Source organism: Pseudorasbora parva, chromosome 19 (genome assembly GCF_024679245.1).
Source record: "Pseudorasbora parva isolate DD20220531a chromosome 19, ASM2467924v1, whole genome shotgun sequence".
Classification (NCBI taxonomy): domain Eukaryota; kingdom Metazoa; phylum Chordata; class Actinopteri; order Cypriniformes; family Gobionidae; genus Pseudorasbora; species Pseudorasbora parva.
This window is the reverse complement of record NC_090190.1, coordinates 3,993,127-3,999,126: the sequence shown is the minus strand read 5'-3', so window position 1 is coordinate 3,999,126 and position 6,000 is coordinate 3,993,127.

The following is a 6,000-nucleotide window of genomic DNA, read 5'->3' as shown; positions in this document are numbered from 1 at the left end:
GATTGGACGAATCAACTTGAATTCCATAACTTTTTGTCAACATGCTCTGAAGATGATCTGTTTCAATTTTCGTGAAAATCGGAGCAACGGCCTAGGAGGAGTTCGAAAAAGTAGGTTTTTCAGAAAATTCAAAATGGCGGGAAAATTTGCATACCGGAAAATGACATCATAGGGTGAAATCGAATCGGCTTGAGCCAAGGAATCCGATGAAAAAAGAATTTTGTTTCTAGCCCTTAGGGGTCAAAAGTTATAAGCATAAATATGAGTGAAACTTTGGACAGGTGGTGGCGCTAGAGGGATTGAGTTAGAGGCACCAAATTTGCTATAGTGACAGCTCAGACTGGCCTCTATGAGTGTGCCAAATTTCACAACTTTTTACCATACGGTTCTATGGGCTGCCAGAGACTCCTATGGCGGAAAAAGAAGAAGAATAATAAATATAGCTGCAAGCAGCCATTATCGGGGCCAAGCGCAAAGAAGAAGACAAGACATGCCAGCATGGCTGGAAGTCTCAAGCCAACTGCAACAATGAGCCATTAAGGACCTATTAAGTTGATTTTAGGCAAATTAGCAGTCAAATTTTAAATACAGTCAATAATAATGGTTTAATGGTTTATCACTTTCGACCAATAGGTGTCACTGTTACGAAACTGATGTGGTTTAGTCAGATTGAGATGACAATGACACATGCAAAGTTTGGTGTCAATATGTCAAAGCATTGCAGAGATACAGCCTCAAGAGTAATTTTTGCATCATGGCTCAACTCTGTTGCAGTGGTATATGAAAACTGTTTTGTCTATCAATCCGAAATCCATAAGTATTTGTCAGCATGGTCTGAAGACGATACGGATCAATTTTGGTGAAAATCGGACAAACGGTCTAGGATGAGTTTGAAAAAGTAGATTTTTAACAAATAACAAGACGGAGCACAGATATGTTTGCAAAATATGGCAAAATTGGTATCTATCTTCTCGGCATGAGCCAATGAATGTATTATGACCAGTCTCATTACAATAGGCTAATTTAATCAAAAGTTATTAGCATTTTTGTACATTTTATTACAACTTTTGACCACAAGGTGGCGCTGCCCCGAAACTTTTTGAATATCTTCGGGACATAGAGCGGAAGACACATACCGAGTTTTGTAACGATACACTAGTGCATTCTTAAATTATAGCATTAGCATTTTAAACCGTAATACTGCATTGAAGTCAATGGGAATTTCATGTTTTGTTTTATTATAGCGCCACCAAGAGGCACAATCCCACCAATTTTTTTATGTGTCCTCGTAGTGAGCCCATACATATGTGTGTCAAGTTTGGTGAAAATATTTCATTTTGTTTTGGAGTTATAGACATTTATATGAAAAAACACGTAAAAAATGACTGACACCTGACTTTGATTGGATTTTACTACCCCTTACTATCAATATTTTGAGATTTGGGCATTAGCGTATAGCTATCGACCTATGTTTCCGAACTTCTGAGGCTGGTTTCGTCTCGATCGGACTAGCGGTTTCGAAGATATCAGCAAATGTTTTTTAAGCACTAAATTACAACTCTGCGCAAACCATATGCCGAAACCTGGCAAGTCTGGTATCGTTGGAGTCGGCAAGGATTCAGGAGACCAAAAAACACACTCCCATCAAAATATGTCAACCACACCCAAAGTTATAAGCGTTTGAAAAAAAAAATTCTCCACTAGGTGGCGCTGTTTCGAAACTTCTCAGGCTACTTCAGGGCATCGTGGTGATGACCCATACCAAGTTTCATAACAATCTGTTCATGCGTTCATAAAATACAGCATTTTTGCACATAATTCAAAATGGCCGACATCCAAAATGGCCGACATGGTAAAATTGGATATCAGTCGACTCGGCATGACGCCCTGAATCTAATGAGACCAATTTTATGATTTTTGGATAAACGGTTCAGAAGTTATAAGCCAAAATAGGCATTTTTCGTATCTCCGGACAGGTAGGTGGCGCTGCGCCGAAACGCTGCATGTTGCTTCAAGTCATGCTTGTGATGACATGTACCAAGGTTGGTTTGAATACGATAAAGCGTTGCGGAGATATAGCCTTTAGTGTGTTTTTGCAACCTCCACGTAAAATTTGTTTGTGCGTTTATTGAAAACGATTGGACGAATCAACTTGAATTCCATAACTTTTTGTCAACATGCTCTGAAGATGATCTGTTTCAATTTTCGTGAAAATCGGAGCAACGACCTAGGAGGAGTTTGAAAAAGTAGGTTTTTCAGAAAATTCAAAATGGCGGGAAAATTTGCATACCGGAAAATGACATCATAGGGTGAAATCGAATCGGCTTGAGCCAAGGAATCCGATGAAAAAAGAATTTTGTTTCTAGCCCTTAGGGGTCAAAAGTTATAAGCATAAATATGAGTGAAACTTTGGACAGGTGGTGGCGCTAGAGGGATTGAGTTAGAGGCACCAAATTTGCTATAGTGACAGCTCAGACTGGCCTCTATGAGTGTGCCAAATTTCACAACTTTTTACCATACGGTTCTATGGGCTGCCAGAGACTCCTATGGCGGAAAAAGAAGAAGAATAATAATAATAGGAACACTAACGATTTCAATAGGTGCCTCCGCACCTTCGGTGCTTGGCCCCTAATAATAGGAACACTAACGATTTCAATAGGTGCCTCCGCACCTTCGGTGCTTGGCCCCTAATAATAATAATAGGAACACTAACGATTTCAATAGGTGCCTCCGCACCTTCGGTGCTTGGCCCCTAATAATAATAATAGGAACACTAACAATTTCAATAGGTGCCTCCGCACCTTCGGTGCTTGGCCCCTAACAAGCAGCCATTATCGGGGCCAAGCGCAAAGAAGAAGACAAGACATGCCAGCATGGCTGGAAGTCTCAAGCCAACTGCAACAATGAGCCATTAAGGACCTATTAAGTTGATTTTAGGCAAAATAGCAGTCAAATTTTAAATACAGTCAATAATAATGGTTTAATGGTTTATCACTTTCGACCAATAGGTGTCACTGTTACGAAACTGATGTGGTTTAGTCAGATTGAGATGACAATGACACATGCAAAGTTTGGTGTCAATATGTCAAAGCATTGCAGAGATACAGCCTCAAGAGTAATTTTTGCATCATGGCTCAACTCTGTTGCAGTGGTATATGAAAACTGTTTTGTCTATCAATCCGAAATCCATAACTATTTGTCAGCATGGTCTGAAGACGATACGGATCAATTTTGGTGAAAATCGGACAAACGGTCTAGGATGAGTTTGAAAAAGTAGATTTTTAACAAATAACAAGATGGAGCACAGATATGTTTGCAAAATATGGCAAAATTGGTATCTATCTTCTCGGCATGAGCCAATGAATGTATTATGACCAGTCTCATTACAATAGGCTAATTTAATCAAAAGTTATTAGCATTTTTGTACATTTTATTACAACTTTTGACCACAAGGTGGCGCTGCCCCGAAACTTTTTGAATATCTTCGGGACATAGAGCGGAAGACACATACCGAGTTTTGTAATGATACACTAGTGCATTCTTAAATTATAGCATTAGCATTTTAAACCGTAATACTGCATTGAAGTCAATGGGAATTTCATGTTTTGTTTTATTATAGCGCCACCAAGAGGCACAATCCCACCAATTTTTTTATGTGTCCTCGTAGTGAGCCCATACATATGTGTGTCAAGTTTGGTGAAAATATTTCATTTTGTTTTGGAGTTATAGACATTTATATGAAAAAACACGTAAAAAATGACTGACACCTGACTTTGATTGGATTTTACTACCCCTTACTATCAATATTTTGAGATTTGGGCATTAGCGTATAGCTATCGACCTATGTTTCCGAACTTCTGAGGCTGGTTTCGTCTCGATCGGACTAGCGGTTTCGAAGATATCAGCAAATGTTTTTTAAGCACTAAATTACAACTCTGCGCAAACCATATGCCGAAACCTGGCAAGTCTGGTATCGTTGGAGTCGGCAAGGATTCAGGAGACCAAAAAACACAATCCCATCAAAATATGTCAACCACACCCAAAGTTATAAGCGTTTGAAAAAAAAAATTCTCCACTAGGTGGCGCTGTTTCGAAACTTCTCAGGCTACTTCAGGGCATCGTGGTGATGACCCATACCAAGTTTCATAACAATCTGTTCATGCGTTCATAAAATACAGCATTTTTGCACATAATTCAAAATGGCCGACATCCAAAATGGCCGACATGGTAAAATTGGATATCAGTCGACTCGGCATGACGCCCTGAATCTAATGAGACCAATTTTATGATTTTTGGATAAACGGTTCAGAAGTTATAAGCCAAAATAGGCATTTTTCGTATCTCCGGACAGGTAGGTGGCGCTGCGCCGAAACGCTGCATGTTGCTTCAAGTCATGCTTGTGATGACATGTACCAAGGTTGGTTTGAATACGATAAAGCGTTGCGGAGATATAGCCTTTAGTGTGTTTTTGCAACCTCCACGTAAAATTTGTTTGTGCGTTTATTGAAAACGATTGGACGAATCAACTTGAATTCCATAACTTTTTGTCAACATGCTCTGAAGATGATCTGTTTCAATTTTCGTGAAAATCGGAGCAACGGCCTAGGAGGAGTTCGAAAAAGTAGGTTTTTCAGAAAATTCAAAATGGCGGGAAAATTTGCATACCGGAAAATGACATCATAGGGTGAAATCGAATCGGCTTGAGCCAAGGAATCCGATGAAAAAAGAATTTTGTTTCTAGCCCTTAGGGGTCAAAAGTTATAAGCATAAATATGAGTGAAACTTTGGACAGGTGGTGGCGCTAGAGGGATTGAGTTAGAGGCACCAAATTTGCTATAGTGACAGCTCAGACTGGCCTCTATGAGTGTGCCAAATTTCACAACTTTTTACCATACGGTTCTATGGGCTGCCAGAGACTCCTATGGCGGAAAAAGAAGAAGAAGAAGAAGCAGAACAAGCAGCCATTATCGGGGCCAAGCGCAAAGAAGAAGACAAGACATGCCAGCATGGCTGGAAGTCTCAAGCCAACTGCAACAATGAGCCATTAAGGACCTATTAAGTTGATTTTAGGCAAAATAGCAGTCAAATTTTAAATACAGTCAATAATAATGGTTTAATGGTTTATCACTTTCGACCAATAGGTGTCACTGTTACGAAACTGATGTGGTTTAGTCAGATTGAGATGACAATGACACATGCAAAGTTTGGTGTCAATATGTCAAAGCATTGCAGAGATACAGCCTCAAGAGTAAATATAGCTGCAAGCAGCCATTATCGGGGCCAAGCGCAAAGAAGAAGACAAGACATGCCAGCATGGCTGGAAGTCTCAAGCCAACTGCAACAATGAGCCATTAAGGACCTATTAAGTTGATTTTAGGCAAAATAGCAGTCAAATTTTAAATACAGTCAATAATAATGGTTTAATGGTTTATCACTTTCGACCAATAGGTGTCACTGTTACGAAACTGATGTGGTTTAGTCAGATTGAGATGACAATGACACATGCAAAGTTTGGTGTCAATATGTCAAAGCATTGCAGAGATACAGCCTCAAGAGTAATTTTTGCATCATGGCTCAACTCTGTTGCAGTGGTATATGAAAACTGTTTTGTCTATCAATCCGAAATCCATAAGTATTTGTCAGCATGGTCTGAAGACGATACGGATCAATTTTGGTGAAAATCGGACAAACGGTCTAGGATGAGTTTGAAAAAGTAGATTTTTAACAAATAACAAGACGGAGCACAGATATGTTTGCAAAATATGGCAAAATTGGTATCTATTTTCTCGGCATGAGCCAATGAATGTATTATGACCAGTCTCATTACAATAGGCTAATTTAATCAAAAGTTATTAGCATTTTTGTACATTTTATTACAACTTTTGACCACAAGGTGGCGCTGCCCCGAAACTTTTTGAATATCTTCGGGACATAGAGCGGAAGACACATACCGAGTTTTGTAATGATACACTAGTGCATTCTTAAATTATAGCATTAGCA